This window comes from Megascapheus bottae, chromosome 9, assembly GCF_031878675.1.
Source record: "Megascapheus bottae isolate mThoBot1 chromosome 9, mThoBot2.hap1, whole genome shotgun sequence".
NCBI lineage: Eukaryota > Metazoa > Chordata > Mammalia > Rodentia > Geomyidae > Megascapheus > Megascapheus bottae.
In genome coordinates this window covers 12644595-12663556 of record NC_143517.1, presented here as the reverse complement: position 1 = coordinate 12663556, position 18962 = coordinate 12644595, and the positions used below count along the sequence as shown (strand labels likewise).

The 18962-nt window shown below is 39.6% G+C and overlaps 1 long non-coding RNA gene and 1 pseudogene across 1 annotated transcript; one reads left to right on the top strand and one right to left on the bottom strand.

Moving 5' to 3' along the window:
* Positions 1-607: 607 nt before the first annotated feature.
* LOC150058791 (uncharacterized) lies at positions 608-10038 on the bottom strand. The gene is made up of 4 exons (XR_016536558.1): positions 9934-10038; positions 3038-3094; positions 999-1069; positions 608-689 (listed from the first exon to the last, which is right to left on the bottom strand). It is a non-coding gene; the product is annotated as an uncharacterized LOC150058791 (long non-coding RNA).
* A 6806-nt stretch (positions 10039-16844) lies between these two features.
* LOC150058790 (AMP deaminase 3-like) lies at positions 16845-18493 on the top strand (annotated as a pseudogene).
* The last annotated feature ends 469 nt before the right edge of the window (positions 18494-18962 follow it).

Below are 18962 nucleotides of genomic sequence, written 5' to 3'. Positions count from 1 at the left end.
TACCTATAACTTGATATTTATTTATTTATTTATTTATTTATTTATTTACTTGCCAGTCCTGGGGCTTGAACTCAGGGCTTGGGCACTGTCCTTGGGCTTTCTCAAGGCTAGAGCTCTACCACTGGAGCCACAGCAGCACTTCCAGCTTTTTCTATGTATGTGGTACTGAGGTATTGAACCCAGGGTTTTGTGCACAATAGGCAAGCACTCTGTCACTAAGCCACATTCCCAGCCCATTATTTAGTTATTTCTTAAGAATGGCATAATATCATTCTTTCTAATAGATAAACAGACTTCCCATTATCTTAGTCCATTCATCTATGAGGGGCATCTGGGATGATTCCATACCTTGGTTATATAAATAATACTGCAATGAACATGGATGGTTGAGCTCAGTCACCTGATTCATAGCATACATACATCAGTCACACACAATCATTATCCTAGAGTTTGACATGAGCTATTCAAGGTGAAAGCTCTCAACTTAAATGAACTTCCTTGTGCCTTTTAAATGATATAATTCTCTCATTCATGCTGCTAATGAAGAAGTAAGCATGAGTTTTATATTTCAAATGGAACATTATAAAAGATCCAAACATGTATCAGTGTCATAGGTCATGTCTTGTGTGAACAAGAATCAGCAATTTGTTGTCTGAAGCTGATTGGCAATCCTTTTGGAATACACAACCCTAAGGGAAAGAAGCAAGATAAAATGGTAAGAGAAAAAATATATTTGAGTTGATTATAGCAAATTACCACAAATGCTGAGGCCCAAACCATGACACATTTATTGTCTTCAGCTACTGTTGATTGGAGATCCAACATTGGTCTCCCTGAGCTTAAGTGAACATGTAGAAGAGTTACCTTTGGAATTTGCCAGGAAGGACTATTCTCTTGCCTTTTCCACCTCCCAGAGAGCACCCAATTATCCTTAGGGGCTGAAAATATCTGAGACAACCAGCAAAACAAAAAGGAAAGGTTTACTCTATAAAGCTTACAGTTTCCATGGTCAATTAGGTGTAATAGCTTCAAACCTGCAGCAAAGCAGTACATCATCAGAGCAGGAAATCTGAGACAGAAAACATAGTTAAAGGTGAAGGACTCTCTTCATTTCATGGTGCCCAGGAGACAAGGAGAGAAGAAGAAAGGGGAGCCTCAATATTCCCTTCAAAGGCATCTCCCCAGTACCTAACTTCTTTCTACTTGGCTCCAATAACACACAACAAGCTGGAAACCACATGGTTTGGGGAAAGGCTTATACAAGCCATCTATAATTATATGGCTGCTGAATAAAGCAGTGTGTGATAGATATAATAATATTCAATAGATAATTGATTGCAGCACTGGCATGCCATGCCTTAGCTAAATTTCAAAATCATATTGCTAGAGTCTGGTTTTAGGAGGTATTAAGAAAATGGCAGACATCTCTAAATCTCAAGTTTCTCTCTCTACAGTAAATATATTTTTGTCCCGCGTCTGTCCTAGGCCCGCTGTGGCGACCATAGCCCCCTCGCTGGGGCACCAGAACGACCTTCAGGCCACGCTAGGCCACCAGCGCAACCTGGAGCTCTAAGCCTCCTCTACCCGTCCAGGTCCTACTACGTAGACAGAGATGATGAGGCCTTGAAGAACTCCGCCTGATATTTAATTCACCAATCTCTCGAGGAGAGAGAACATGCGGAAAAACTAGTGAAGCTGGGGAAGCAGAGCGGTGGCCGCGTCTTCCTACAGGGCTGAATGCAATGGAGTGTGCATTGCACTTGGAAAAAAGTGTGAATCAGTCATTACCGAAACTGCACAGACTGAAAAGAATGACCCCACACACGCATACACACTTGTGTGACGTCATTGAGACTCGTTACCTGAATGAGCAGGTGACATCCATCAAAGAATTGTGTGACCACATCACCTACTTGGGCAAGATGGGAGCCCCTGAATCCGTCATGGCACAGTAGCTCTTTGACAAGCACACGCTGGGAGACAGGGATGAGAGCTAAGCCTTGGGCTGATCCCTCAAAGCCACAGTGACTTCTGGTCACCCAGGCAGTGCATGCGTGTTGGGGTTACCGTTACCTTTTCTGTAAGTTGTACCAGAACGCCCTAAGTTCTTTTCATTTGGACCATTCCTTCAAATAAAGAAATTTGGTGTCTAAAAATATTTTTTAAAAAGATTCAGAATAAATTTCCTACGTGGTGCCCCAGGGAAATAATAACTAATCAATAAATGGTAGCTCTGATGATATCCTACTGCAATATTATCTCAGTTTATGTCTGTCCTTCTAAAAGTTTATGGAAGCAGATGGTGCATCTGGTATACAGCAACTTTTTGATGTTCCTTGATTAGGCAGTTCTTTTGTCAGGTATGATTTTATCTTCATTCCTAATGTCTTACCTTGCCTAAGCTTAAGGGACATTTAGCAGATCTCTTTTGAGGACTTTCTAAACTTACCTTATATTACTACTCAATGTAAGTTCATCATCTGGGCTGCTGCTTTGGGTTTCTTTCTTTCTTTCTTTGAGCTGGTTCCAGGGCTTGAACTCAGGGCCTGTGCGCTATTGCTAAGATTTTTTTATTTTTTTGCTCAAGTCTACTTGCCACTACTTGCCACGTGAGCCACAGCTCCACTTTTAGCTCTTTGATGGGTAATTAGGGATAAGAGGTTCACACAATTTCCTGTTAATGCTGGCTTCAAACCTCAGATCCTCAGATCTCATCCCCCTAAATAGCTAGGAATACTGGCATAAGCTACTGGCTACCAGCTGGCCTCCTTGCTTTCAATGTACAGAACTTAATGCTGAGTCCACCCTTTATGTGATGTGTCTTTCTCTCCTCTTTTTTTCCCCATCTAATCTAGATTTCAAATTATCATTAAGTAGGTGTACGAAGAGATTTTAGTTCAACACATCAGCTTGAATACAGTGCATCCTGATATGTCAGTCACCCTTCTTCTAGCTTCCCAAACTCTCTCAACCCCAATCATCCCTTTCTTAGTGATTTTTTTCATAAGTACATTGAATGTATTATAATTGCACATACCCATCCTACTTCTCTCCATTCATCTTCCTCCTCCTACTGAACTTCTTTCTGGGTAAACTGTAAGTTAGTTGTTTAAAGAAGTTAAACCATTGCAGTCCTTCTCTGTGTACATTATACTTTAAGCAATATATTACTTCACTTAATATAATATTTCCTAGGCCCATCCATCTATTTCCCTGCGAATTATAGAATTTCATTCTACCCGGTAGATGAGTAAAACTCCAGTGTGTGTGTGTGTGTGTGTGTGTGTGTGTGTGTGTATGTGTGTGTGTGTGTGTGTGTGTGACATTTTCTCAGTCCATTTGTCCCTTCTAGAGCATCTGGGCTGTGTCCATAACTTGGCTCTGGTAATTAGTGCAACAATGAACTTGGCTGTACAAGTCTTTCTACTGCAACTACACTTTCTCTTTTTTTTTAAATCACTTTTGTATAACTTGTGTTGTTGATTGTGTTTGTCTTGTTAGTCAGATGACCTCAGATGCTTCTAAACTTTCAGGGAGGAGGTGCATCTCATATAATCTTTCATCCATTCTAAGATACACTTTTTTACATTAATATCACTGACATCAGAATGAACTTTTTCAATCAATGGCAATTTAAACTACTGTACATTCAAATTACAGAGAAATCTTGTTGAAAATATTTGAGTTTGCTTCTCAGAAACTACCAATCTGAGCACCAACTTCAAATTCTCAGATAAGACTTGATTTCCTTTCCTCACCCAGCACTGAGATTAAGAGATGTAAGCCCCTATCTCCTTTTCTGGTAGTCCTTTATTTTTATTTCCCCTAACACCAAGCAAGTAATTATCATCTTAACTTAATTAATGAGAATAGAGGTGCTTCTTATCATGCTCCCCATATTAACCATTCTTTTCCTTATTTGTAAATAAAAACACATCTTATACATGGTGTCATATTATGTGTGAATGTACTATTACTTGGAATTACCCTAGCACTTAAGATATTATTTGAAAGAATAACATGTGTTATATTTTAAGTTGCATTTATCTGGATTGTTCTACTCCTCTAATTCCAAAATCTGCCTCTAAATAAAATTCATTTGCCTTTACCAATTTAATTACCTAGCTATGGAAGTAAAGAGTTACTAAATAGTTATTCAGGTTCTTGTGCAGTTCTTGACATCAGAGTTTTTGAGTCTGTATATTGCCTTTCTGATTTTAGCTAAAGAACTTTGGAGTTTTAACTTTTAAAAAACTCATTTACAAAGTGGAAATGACCATATGACTGCAAGATGAATTAGAAAATATTTAATCTAATGCTAAGCCCAGTAATATTTATTGATCACTAGTCCAGTTTCACTTAAATAGCAGATATAAACACTAATGTATGTCTCAGCCAGTTACTTGTGCCTCAGTTTCTTATTCTGAGAATGGGAATAATAAAATCTCAGGCTGCTATAAGCAGTAAATAGGATCTATAATTCCTCAGCAGACTTTGTAGCATGAGTTGTCATTAGAACCTCTCTATATACATTGTCTCTCCGCTTCTTAGCCTTATGAAGTCAGTACTATTGCTACCCCCAATTCCATAGACCTAAGCTTCATTATAAATTCTACATCCAGCTAATTCTGTCAGACAGATGAATCCAGCTCAGGTTTGTCTGAGATTAGAGCCTGAAAGCTTCATCATTTACCACCTGCCAATGGGAAGTAATTGAAATGTGCCTGGCTATTTTAAAAGCTTTTTCCTCTCCCCACATTGTAAGTGTGCATACTCCCTGTCAAACATAAACATCAAGGAAACATTGAAAGTGATATGCAGTTATTTTTCTAGGTGGGAAATGAGTGATGTTATAAATATGGCTGCAGTTTAAGCTGTGAACATATGGCTATGATTTGAATGTGAATTTAGCGAGTAAAGAAAATGAACAGACAACAAAGGAGAAATGTAAAGCAGAAACTTTCATTTTCCTAAGCTTTTGTAAGAAATGGCTGATCAGAAATCTTTTCACTTTCTCATCTCAGTAATCATGTTAATTGTTTGCAATAACTGCCATTTTCTACTTTAAAATATCTTTTCGTATTTTCAATCATGACAAAAGTTTAGCACACCTTTTTAAATGGTTCTTTTCTTGCTTGATTAAATGTTTCCTTCATCTTTTATTGGCCCAGTACCTTTCAGCCATACCAAAAGCGTATAATTGCCTAGAAATTTCTTGTCTATCATGTCTAATCTCTAAGAATGATAACAAAACACATCTTACAATTTATCAGGCAATTTGAAGCACTGGTAGATAATTAGCAAGTTGTTTGTTCTCCTGAATTTCTGCACCCATATAAAATCTTTACAGTGCCCATTACTTTATAATAATAAACCATGAAGAAAGTGGTATCTTCCTACAGATAAAATGACATTCATATTTGAAGAATTACTATTAACTGCATAGTATTTTTATATAGTTATTTGACAACCTCAAATATAAGAATGTTAACTTACAGATACTTTGGAAATCTTATTCATCAAAGATAGTATTGACCAGTGAATAGTTACTTTAATATATCGATGGACTGTTATCTCCTGAAATTACAGGTTTGTCGTTTCATTAACTCACACTTGGCACACTTTCATTGAGTATCTATGTGCTCTTCTATGCAATGGGTCATAGTGAGGAACAAGACAATTTCCCGATTACAACAATGTCTTCCAATCTTCCTGTCCTTCAACAGAACTGCCAATAATACAATATCTGCTAAGAGCAAACTTTCTACAATCTTATAGCAAGGGAACCAAGTAGAAGTAGTCATTTATTATGCCTTTACTGATTGCCTACTTGTTAATAACTAGCCTGTAAATACTAAGCCAGTGAACCATAAGCGTTTTGTTGGGGGCAGAATGTGGGGTCAGAGTGACCTTGGACCTGCACCAACTGAGTACACAAGGAAGTAAGCTGTTATTATGATGAATTTGGGCTATGTCAATCACTTCTCATTTAACTTATCTGAGACTTGATTGCTCTTTTTGTACAAATGTAACCCCAGGCAGTTTCCTGGCTTTAAGAAAGATATTTAAGATTGGAACTTGAAATAAACGGGGCTACAGTCTTAAGCTCACAGCCTTCTTGGCCTGCTGACTTGGGCAGTAATCCTCCTGACCCCATCTTTTTCTTGCCTTCTTCTTTTCCCAGTCCCTACCACCTAAGAAAGGAATTCTGATTTGCTGCCGGCTGGCTCCAGCAGCTTTTCACTCCTGAGCCAAATCTTCAAGTCTAGCAGTTCATTGTACACATATAACAGTGGGAGACTGTACAATTCACAGGAGACAAATGTGAACAGTCTTTACCAAAGAGTCATAGCTGGAAAAATCACCTCCAAGATATGAGGATAAAGAGTATTTTCAGAATTTCTAGAACATAGAATTAGAGCATTTGAAGAAATAAAAAAATTCAGAAAAATAAGTTAGATTTCATATGTGGATAATGATAAGGGGATGAAAAGTGCATTCCTTATTGATATGAATCAACCAGCATGGCAGGGAAGTCAGAGAATGGAGCAGGTGTAGTATCAGATAGAGCCCAGAGGAGAAGTGGATAATAGAGATGATATGAACATAAATGGTGGCAGTATGGAATTTTGTTTTCATCCTTCTACTTTACTGGAGTGCTAGATATAAAATCCTACCCCTCAGGTCCAAATCAAATGGTTGATTCAATACATTCAACCTGCAATGTATAATATAAATGTCAGTATCTTTATAAAAGCAAGAAATATCTTTTATTCTTCTCTCAAATCCATTAGTGATAAAACTAAGATATTCTATCATATCTTTCACATTAAAAGACAGAAGTCAATATAGGATGAGATATAATTTAAAATACTTTAACCTTTCTAGATTGTATAGTCTCTATCATAACTACTTCATTCCATAATCATATCATGACAGCACTCATAGACAATATCTAAATAGATATGTCTGTTTTCCAGTAATTTTTTTTCACATAAGTAAGCAGAAAATATGGCAAGTTCTTAACTGGCAATCAGCCTATCAAAGTAGAATCTGTGTCTATCATTTATATTGGAGTGAATTTTATACAGTGAACACAAAATTAAAATAAGTAAAATGCATAAATAATTGGAATCATCTTCAAGAAATTATTATCAAGTTAGACAGAAAGCCCACAGAGTGGAAGAAGATCTTCACTAGCTATACAGACAAGGGCCTCATATCTAAAAAAACCTACAGCTCAGGAACGAGACAAGGATGCCCACTCTCTCCACTCTTCTTTAACATAGTATTAGAATTCCTAGCCAGTACAATAAGGCAAGAAGCAAGCATAAAGGGAATCCCAATAGGGAAAGAAGAAGTAAAACTTTCCCTCTTTGCAGATGACATGATCCTGTATTTAAAGAATCCGATAGACTCTACTCCCAAACTCCTTGAGCTCATTCAAAACTTTGGAAGGGTAGCAGGGTATAAAATTAACCCTCAAAAATCAACTGCCTTCCTCTACGCCAACAGTGAGAGGAATGAGGCAACAATCAGGAAAGCAACTCCTTTTGCAATAGCCTCAAAGAAAATAAAGTACCTAGGAATTACCTTAACTAAGAATGTAAAGGACCTTTTTGATGAAAACTTTAAAACCCTGAAAAAGCAAACTAAAGCAGAACTGAGGAAATGGAAAAACCTCCCATGCTCCTGGTTTGGAAGAATGAACATTGTGAAAATGACAATCTTGCCAAGGGCTATCTACAAATTCAACGCAATACCCATCAATATACCAATGTCATTCTTTAAAGAAATAAAAGAGGCAATCCAAAATTTCATATGGAATAATAAAAGACCCCGTATAGCAAAAACACTTCTTAGCAGAAAGAACATCGCTGGAGGAATTTCAATTCCAAACTTTATACTCTATTACAGAGCTAGAATTATCAAAACAGCTTGGTACTGGCACAAGAACAGGCCTGAAGACCAATGGAATAGAACTGAAGACCCAGATATTAAACCACAGACCTATGGCCATGTAATCTTTGACAAGGGAGCCAAAAAAATAGAATGGAAGAAAGATAGTCTCTTCAACAAGTTGTGCTGACAGAACTGGTTAAGCACCTGCAGAAAACTAAAGTTGGATCCTTCTTTGTCACCCTGTACTAGAATGAACTCCAAATGGATCAAAGACCTGATGGTAAAAGCCAACACTCTGAAAACTTTACAAGAAGGAATAGGAGATACACTCGACCTCCTTGGCACAGGTCAAAACTTTAATAAGGACCAAGAATCACAACAAATCAGAGAAAGGCTGGATAAGTGGGACTGCATTAAACCGCAGAGCTTTTGTATGGCAGAGGACATAGCTAGTAAACTAATCAGGAAGCCTACAGAGTGGGAGAAGATCTTCACCAACCATACAACAGACAAGGGCCTCATATCTAAAATATATCAACAGCTCAAAAAATTGAATCAATCCAAAACTAATCTCCAAAGTAACAACCATCCCATGAAAAGATGGGCCAAAGACTTAAAGAGAGTCTTCTCTGAAGAAGAAACAAAAATGGCCTATAGACAAATGAAGAAATGCTCAACATCTCTGGTCATAAAATAAATGCAAATCAAAACAACTCTAAGATTCTACCTCACTCCAGCTAGAATGGCCAGGATCAAGAAATCTAATAACAACAGATGCTGGAGGGGATGTGGCCAGAAAGGATCACTACTACACTGTTGGTGGGAGTGCAAACTCGTTCAACCACTATGGAAAGCAGTATGGCAATGCCTCAAAAGGCTAAACATAGAGCTCCCCTATGACCCAGCAATTCCACTACTTGGCATTTACCCAATCATCCAGAAACAAGGACATACTAAATCCACCAGCACAGCAATGTTCATTGCAGCACTATTTACCATAGCAAAAATATGGAACCAACCTAGATGTCCCTCGGTTGATGAGTGGATCAACAAGATGTGGTATTTGTACACAATGGAATTCTATGCTGTTGTCAGAAAGAATGACATTGCCCCATTTGTTAGGAAATGGAAAGACTTAGAAAAGATCATATTAAGTGAAGTAAGCCAGACTCAAAGGAACTTAGGCTCATTGGTTTCCCTCATTTGTCATAATCAGTAGAAACCTTGGGCTCTCCTAGCAGAGATTTGCAATAGAGCAAAACCTTGATACAAAAGGCCATATAGTAGGATGCTGAATGAAAGGATCTCTAGGATATAGAAACATAAGCCATATAATGAATGATTGTTCTTCTTAAGGTACTATGTTATCTGTCATCTCTTTTGCTGTCCCTTGGTTATCTCATATTGTTACAGTATCTCACTTTGTTACCTGATATGTCGGATATATTTGTATTTGGTTATTTGAAATTGGATAGGGAAGGGGGAAAACAAGATGAGGGGTGGGGATGGGGGGGAGGGAAATGGGTACCAAGACATGAGAAAGGGTGTCAATGTATGGGAATTAATGCACCATCTATCTGGCAAATATCATGTAACCCTTCTATTAATTACAATAAAAATATATGAAAAAATAAATAAAACCTACAGCTCAAAAAAATGAATCTCTCAAAAATAAATCCACAAAGAAACAACCATCCAATTAAAAGGTGGGCCGAAGACTTAAAAAGAGACTTCTCTGAAGAAGAAATAAGAATGGCCAATGGATACATGAAGAAATGCTCCACATCTCTGGTCATACAAGAAATGCAAATCAAAATAACTTTGAGATCCTACCTCATTTCAATTAGAATGGCCATGATCAAGAAATCTAATAACAATAGATGCTGGCAGAGATACAGCCAGGAGAGATCACTAGTACACTATGGGTGGGAGTGTAAACTCATTCAACCACTATGGAAACATAGAGCTCCCCTATGACCCAGCAATTCCACTACTTGGTATTTACCCAAATGTCCAGAAACAAGGACATACAAAAGCCAGTAGCACAATGATGATCAACCTAGGTGCCCCTCAGTAGATGAATGGATCAAGAAGATATGGTACTTATACACAATGGAATTCTATGCTGCCCCCAGAAAGAATATCATTGCCTCATTTTTAAGGAAATGGAAAGACAGAAAAAAAGTAAGCCAGACCCAAAGGAACATAGGCTCCATGGTTTCCTTCATATGTAACAATTAATATACTTCTAGGATTCTCCTAGCAGAGTGTTGGAGACATTCTCCCCCTCCCTGAATTCTTAGCGTAAGAATAGTTCCTTGCCCTAAGGTCACTAAGCAACTCATGCCTGCTTGTATTGATATGTAAGCATCCTACCACCTGACCTCCTACCCTGAGCGGTGTCCCAACCGCCTCTTGCCTCTCCTGAAGAGGCATATAAACCCCTGTGTAAAAAATAAAATTCGCAGCTTGATCAGAATTCGTGTCTTGCTGCCTTCTTCGTGTCTCCTGTCCCTTTCATTCCTCCCTCTAGGTTCCTGGCCCTAGTTGACTCCCGCCAGACGGGACAGCAGAGCATTACAATAGCTCAAAAGCTACATACATATGGCCTTAAAGGATGAGGCTAAATGAAATAAACTCTAGGATATGGAAACAAGAGGTTTATCTTTGTGATTGTTATTCTTAATGTACTATGTGATAGTATTTCTTTTCTCCTTTTCCCCTTAAGAATTATCTCATGTTGTTGCTGTATCTGATTTTGGTACCTGGTATATTGTATATACATTCATCAGTTTATTTGAAAAGGGGAATGTAAGGGAAAAACAAGATGAGTGGGAGGAGGTGGGGGAAGGGAAGGGGGAGAAAAACATTGGAAGGGATAAGTGTTCAAGAAGTAATATACCCACCTGATGAAGGTAACTGTAACCCTTCTATACATCATCCCAACAATAAAATAAAATATAACAGAAGTAATGTACCTACTACCTGATGAGTATAACTATAACCCCTCTATATGTCATCTTGAGAGTAAAATATAAGTTAAAAGAAAGAAGGCTGGGTGTGGTGATTCATGCCTATAATCCTAGCTACTCAGGAGGCTGAGATCTGAGGATCAAGGTTCAAAGACAGCCCAGGCACAAAAGGACCTGAGACTCTTACCTCTAATTAACCTCTAGAAAATGGGAAGCGGGGCTTGGCTCAAGGGTAGGGCAGTAGCCTTGAGCTGAAGGGCTCAGGGATAGTGCCCAGGCTGAATTCAAGCCCCATAACCTATAGAAAAGAAAAGAAGAAGAAGAAGAAGAAGAAGAAGAAGAAGAAGAAGAAGAAGAAGAAGAAGAAGAAGAAGAAGAAGAAGAAGAAGAAAGAGAGAGAGAGAGAGAGAGAGAGAGAGAGAGAGAGAGAGAGAGAGAGAGAGAGAGAGGAAGGAAGGAAGGAAGGAAGGAAGGAAGGAAGGAAGGAAGGAAGGAAGGAAGGAAGGAAGGAAGGAAAAAAGAAAGGAAGAAAGAAGTTATTTGCAGTGTCTTATGCTCTCTATCCTCTTATCTATAATAGTCATCAACATTACTGATGTCGATTATTATACTGATAGTCCAGCTCCTCTACTGATATCTTCCAGTTATCTAGGCTGAATAGTTTATAGCTCAGTCATTTCTATTGTAACAACTATTCATGTAACTGCGTGCTACTTCCAGTATTTATTCCAAATTAAAAATATTTCATCCCCATATTATACTGTTCAATTTGTGTTCCCAATCAACTCAATTACTGAAAATTTTAAAGCATAGCTGAGTGTTAGTATTGGAGATCAATGTAACATGAATACTTGCTTAAATTTTCCTTGAAAGAATATTTAATACATATGCACATATATTGATAATGATGAGGATGAAGGATGGAAGATAGGACTGGGACCAAGGAACATAAGCTGAAGTTTGATGAAGCAGAGAGCAGCAGCAGCAAAGAAGTCCTCCTAAAAATGGGCCTAGGAAGGGACCCCAAGTTTCAGAAGCCACACTAACAAATCAGAATTGGGCAAGGACAGAAATAGAACAGTGTCCAGGAAAATGCCTTTCCTTAGCTCATAAACCTGCATTGGAGTGGCTTCAAAAGACAAGCAGAAGAATGGATTTGGAGAGCCAAGATGATAGGGATCTTGGATACTAAGGCTATTTCAAGTCAGCAGTGAACGTTAGAGGATGCACTAAGCAACAAGGAAAGGTGATGATAGAGATAAAACCAATGCAGCAGGAAATACCTGCCAGGAATCGAAACAGATTCCTCAGAATTGTCATGAAATCAAGAACTGCTGGTCATTGTTTATTGCTCTTTCCTCTTTTTAAGAAAAAAAAAACATTATAAGATTATAAGAAATGTTACGTATACAAAACTAAAGCAGCAGCCGAAGTGGCATTTTACTGTGAATTTGGTCTCAGAGGATAAACTTTCATGGTAGGATTCCCATTTTTCTCAACATTGAAGATAAGTGAAGTCAGAAATAATTGGAATTAAAATATGATTATGCCTCTCTGTTAATGGCTTTCTGTATAAAGCTTTAATAACACTTTTATATTATTAAGTTTTAGGAAAGTAATTAGTTTGATGAAATAAATAGGTAAGAAAAAAACACATGTGTGACCTTGAAATAATTTCTCCTTATTTAAAATATTTTTAAGAGGACACAATGTAAAAGAAGCTTATCACAATTTGAGATCTAGTACAGGGTAAAGAAAGGAATCGACACCATCTTAAACTAATCCTAGAGGCTTAAAAGAAGTGGAAGAATGACGTTAATGATAATCATGTAAAGTGGATGCTTCACGAATTTCTGTTCTAGCCCTATGTAAAGGTCATGGGAAACTTCTGTTTCCTTCTAATATCATAGTATCTGTGCTCCAAAAATGAACACCTTAGTACTCACTTTCTAAGTTAGAGGTCTTCAGAATTTTTTTTTATTGGAATTCATAGAATGAGAAAAAAAAAAAGGAGATAGCTGGACACTGGTGACCCATGCCTGTAATCCTACCTACTCAGGAGGCTGAGATCTGAGGATCAAGATTCAAAGCCAGCCCAGGAAGAAAAGTCTGTGAAACTCTTATCTCCAATTAACCACCAGAAAACTGGAAGTGAAACTGTGGCTCAAGGGGTATGGCAGTTGCCTTGAGCTGAAGAGCTCAGAGACATCTCCCAGGCCCTGGAGTAGTGTGGTAGCCTTGAGCTGAACAGTTCAGAGACGTCACCCAGGTCCAGAGTTCAAGCCCCACAAATAAAAGAAATAAAGAGAAGCAAACATTTGTTGTTTCACTTATAATCCAGGATTTTGCTGGTACATGTTAGTTCCAATAAATCCACGTGTGTAAGAACAGGAAACTTTTCTCCTACTTCTCCTGTAATATCAGTTGCATTTTGGAGAGCTTATCTATTGAGGAACAGAAGCTTAAATTTAAAATAAGGTTCGGTGGCATTTCCCACAATTGGTCACTTTCTCCAAAATTCTGGCTGGAATTTCTCCAAAATGTGGCCTTAGGTGGCATTAGGAGCTCAGGGTAGAAGGGGGTGAAATAACAAAGAAGGCTTTGTAACTGTCACTCACTACCACACATTTCTCTATATGGCCTTTGAATCTACTAGGACTTTTCATAACCTTACTGTACACCACAGTTTCCCCTGGGCCAGTCTCAGGCCCACAGAATATGTTCCCATGCTCCTCCTCTGAATGGAGCCAACAGTACCTCGTTTGTTTTTTCTTTGCACAACTATGTGTGTTTCTAGTGGGAAGATATCGAGGAATAGAAAAGCTGAGTGTGTGATCTTTGTTTTGCAGCATGAGAAAATGCCAAACTGGCTTCCAAAATCACCCTATCATTTGAATTTTTATCAGCAGTGGGTGTGTTTTTGGAGAGTGTCTCCAGTCTGGAAGTTGTCAGTATTCTGAATCAGAACCATCTTAGGAGAAGCTTAGTGCAATCTTTCATGGTTTGCTTTGTTTTCTAATGATTAATGCTATTGAATTCCATTTACATATAAGATTTACATTTACATTTCCTATATTCCATCATGTGTAATACAATTATCACATATTTACTGCTACATAAACTGTGGCTCTCACAATATATTGTCACTATTTTCCCATGTTTGTTTGTTTGTTTGTTTGTTTGTTTTTACCTCAGTAAGTCAATTATCTCATAAAGGCACTGAAAATAGAAAATGTCTGGTATGTTTATTTTGATATTTATGTCATTAGGGTCTGCCTTTTCAATGAATACAATCCTTTAACATTTAACATAGTAGAAAGATTAGCGGGCAAGAATTTCTGTAGCTTTGATTGAGCAGAATAGTATTTAGTGGCCTTAAGTTTTTACATTTTTGAGGCATAGTAATCTGAGTGAATATGATTGCTTTCAGTCCCTTCGCGATGTTTTTTGGTTGTTGTTGTTTCTGCTTTACAAACTTCTGGAAAGAGTCTGCTGTATTTTTATTTTTTTGTTTTCGTTTTTAGGAAAAGAACAAAGCCCCTCTGCCTTCTACCTGTCGGGTGTTCTGAACAGCCATGTGTTTCTTGTTCCAACTCTAGCAGAAGACTCTGCTTTGTATCAGTGCAGGACTCTGCCTTTCAATAAATTCCCTGCCTTTTCCCAAGGGTGACTGCCTTTTGCTTCTTCTTCCTCAGTCGAAGCAAAAAATGGTTGTGAGTTCAATTTAAAGTGGGCGTTTTGCTTGTTTTCTCCCTGGTGCTATTTCAGAATCTAATTTCAAAAACTTTAATAGAGCTTCAAGGCAGGTGAATGGTAAGGAAAATGTTATTATATGATCCTTGTTAACATTCCCTACCATTGTAATTAACTGTACTAACTGAATCTCTGAACAAATTAATGACATCATATGTTTTTATTTGTTTTGTTTCATTCACTGTGCAATGGATGACTCACTTTTAGGTGCCTGGTTCTGTTTTCTTTGCACATGCAATCTGCTTTATTTCTCACCTTTGCTAGAAGCTCCTATTGGCATTTCATTGAGCATTTAGATAGAGATGCAACCTGGGAGTCCACATGGAGACCAAGGTGAAAAGGCCATACATTCACCATAGCTTTCCCCTCAGGGTGGTGGTAGACTCAGAAGTCAGGGACCCAGAGGCCACAGGCCACTGCCATGCTGAACGTCAGGCAGATTTCTGGCCAAGAAAGCCACAGTGAAATTCTCCAGGGCCAGAAAACCTAGTTAGGTTTTCTGTGAAAGGGACTCCTTCAAGAGCTGAACGTATCAGACACTCCCTAAGTTTCTTGGGTTGCTGCATTTGTGTTACCAGAGGTCTTTTATAAAGTAAAGCCCTTTAGAAAACACAATTTTCCCTTCTCATCTCTCCTGCTAACAGCAAAAAGGGGCAGAAGGATTAACATGGGTAAATCTTACCTTATTGCTTTCTTAAAAATCATTTTGTTCTCTGTTTTCAACTAAGATTCATAAACCTTATAACCTTATTATGTATTACGTTATTTTCCATGTTTCCATTAAAAATAATGTATTAGGTCTCTTGGAATATATTTTGAAAGAAAAAAATTATGGATTAGTCTCTATTTCATTCTTAAATGATAAAATGTAGGGTTGGAATAAGTTAGGTGAAGGTGGGCCTTTCAAAACCGAGTTCTAAGCCGGGTGTGGTGGCTTGTGCCTGTAATCTTAAATACTCAAGAGGCTGAGATCTGAGAATCATGTTCAAAGCCAACCCAGGCTCTAAAGACGGTGAGACTCTTATCTCCAATTACCCAATAGGAAATGGGAAGTAGGGCTGTGGCTCCATAGGTAGGGCAGTAGCCTTGAGTTGGGCCCAGGCCCAGAGTTCAAGCCCCATAACTTCTGTCCCCCCAAAATTCTGTAAACAGAGATCTCATTCATATAGTACACTAAAATTTTTCTACTATTAGCTTCCTGGACAAATTTTAAATCCTCATAAGTGTGTATATGCATGCGTGTATGTGTGTGTATATATATGTATATATACATACACATATACATAAATATATATACACTTATATATGTGTGTGTGTGGATATATATTGAACCCAAGGGCTTGCATTTTTCAAGTTTGGAACTCTGCTTCCTAAGTGAACTCTCCAGCCATTTTTTGCTTTGGTTGTTTTTCAGATGCAGTCTTCTGTTTTTCTGTCCAGGGAACCTTCAGAGAGAAATCTCCTTGCCAATAACACTTGCTTAAGCATAAGCCAGCACTCTTGGACCGTATGATGCTAAACGAAAGGACCTCTAGGATACAGAAACAAAATCCATATAATGAGTGATTGTTGTCCTTAATGTACTATGTTATCTCTCATCTCTTTTGCTGTCCCTTGGTTATCTCATATTGTTACAGTAACTCACTTTGTTATCTGATATATTGGATGTATTTGTATTTGGTTATTTGAAATTGGATAGGGAAAGAGGGAAAACAAGATGAGGGGCGGGGGTAGGGGGGAGGGAAATGGGGACCAAGACATGAGAAAGGGTATCAATGTATGTGAAGTAATGCACCTTCTATCTGGTGAATATAATGTAACCCTTCTATTAATTACAATAAAAAATATATGAAAACAAAAAAAACCAACAACTTGAGACCACCTGTTGGGAAGCATTTTTTCATGTTGATAATCCTATGACCTCGACAAGCCTTTTAGCTCTCAGACATCCAGTTTGCATTGCCTAAAAGAGAATGATAATATGTCTACTGCATAATAGATGATAAAATATTTGTAAGACATTCAACATTACTTAGTTCCAAAGTGAAAGCTTTTTCTTTTTATAGAAGTAGTAATACAAAAGGAATAAATGGATGGAGTGAAGGTTAGCAACCAAAGGTGGCCTAGGGAGTGGATGTAGTGGTCCTCGTTGTCAAAACTGTCAATGCAGGGGCAGGTTCTGGCATCTTCGTGGGTAGAATTAGGGGTCCCATCAAAATGCCATGCAAATTCCCCAAGCTGCACATCTCAGAAGTAGATGAGCAAGTCTGGCTCCTGGCAGAGAAGGTTTTGCTAACGTGCCTAGAGAGGAGAACACCAAAGACACCCTGTCCCTCTTTGCCTTGCCAAAGAACTATCTCACTGCACAGAAGAAAGCCAAAGAGCTGGAACTGCAGAAGGAACCCGCTGAACAGAAGACTGTGGAAACCACCTGAAAAGTTCTCTAAATGATCTGGCCTCAGTCCTTGGCCCTGCCAATGCAGCAGGACTGGAAGGACTCCTCACCCCCACCTCTGCTCCTACAGCCAGCCAGGCCCAGGACTCCTGCCCCCTTGGTCCCTGGAGCCACCTCCCAGCCCACACCCGCCCTGCGCTGTGTCTGTGTACCAGTGAGTGGCCATCAGCGGAGATTGCTGTGTCCAGATCACTGAGAAAGACTATGCACATGTCTAGAAGACCCTGGCCAAGGCCTTGGTGATTTGGGAGAAGTACCATCGCTTCCCCAGGAACATAGCCCAGTACCTGGATCATCACAAGCCAATGAACCAAACCTACACTACCAGAACAGAGGATCTCTCTGACTTCCACCCCCAGGAAGACGTTTAACGCCCCCACCTCCAACAACCTGGGGCTACCCGCTCCAAATGCAGGAGGCGCCCTCTTCGTGTAGGATAACCAGAAGATGCTGGTGAATCGGGAGCCACGCAGCTCCCCTTCCCCTGACCTGGAGACCCTCACGGAGACGTCCATACCGGGAGACCGAGGGACACGCACAGCCATGCAGCAGTCTGCTGGAGCCAGAAGCATTTGCTGTGCTGCACCAAGCAACCATTCCAGACTGCGCCCCTCCATTTGTGAGGGAGAAGCTGGGCCCAAGACCACATGGGCCACGGCAACCTCACCGTGGATTCTCAGGACATCCCTACCCCAAATACAACCCTGCAGGGGTCAGTGAGCTGTGCGGATTGTATTTGAAGACTGAAATCTACCTGGGCGGAGAATCCTTTGCTCAGATGGTCAAGGAGGTGGCCCGGGAGCCAGAGGAGAGCAAATACGAATGCTAAGAGCCGTGAATCTCCATCTGTGGCTGGAGATCCGAACAGTGGCCCAACCTGGCCCCGTGCTTCATCCAGCGCAAGTTCTACCCACCCTGCATGTGTGTGCCCCGGATATGACTCTTTAAGGCCAGAGAAGCTACTGGGAAACTTTGGGAAGATGCTGGAGACCATCTTCCTTGCCCCTTTGCAAGGCCACAGTGAACCCTGCTTCCTCAAATGCTGTAATAGGGTTTGAGAGAGTGGACAAGGAGTCCAAGCACAGTGAGCTTATGTTCTTGGAAACGAGCCTCAGCCCAGGCTTCTGGAACAGCCAGCAGAGCTCACCGGACAGCTACGACCTGTACCATGCTTACGCCAAACGTCTGGATGTGCCAGAACCTCACAGAGAGCCAGGCCTCCGCACTGTAGGAAGGCCAGCTTCGTCCCCCACCGACGGAGTCTGCCTTCCTAACTGCTCACTACACATCCCACACATTGTACTTCAGGAAGAGTCCAGTATTGTTGTATCTCTACTACCTTGGGGGAGAACTGTCAAAGGACCTGAAGGAAACCATATGCAAAAGACAACTCTTGCTTAGATCCATTTAGCATTCATATGCAAGACTTTAGGGCAGTGAGCTGAGCTTCCTGTCTGATGCCATAAAATCAGAAGCAATCATAGCCTTGACCAAATAGGTCCAGGCACTCAACATGTACCTCTGCTTTGCAGGTTAATTTCAGGTCTGTTGGGGCTAACTGTGGTCGGGATACTAAGGTAGGGCTTTCCTCTGTGAAGAAGAAGCCTCTGAAGGCATTTCTGACTCATGATTTGCATTGTTCACTTTATTAAGTCACACGTGCTCTCTTGTGTTCATATTTCTGAGTGAGAGATGGTGACTGCTTGGATATCTGACACTTGTCTGTACTGGTTACTCATTTTCCACATATTTCTCTTGTAACCACAGGGATAGAATTGTCAGAGCTAGGATTTCCCATTGTCAAATGCTAAGCAATGTGAGGTGGGTTATTTCTGCCACACTACCTTACCTCTGCCCTGCATGCTTACTTGATGGTTGTT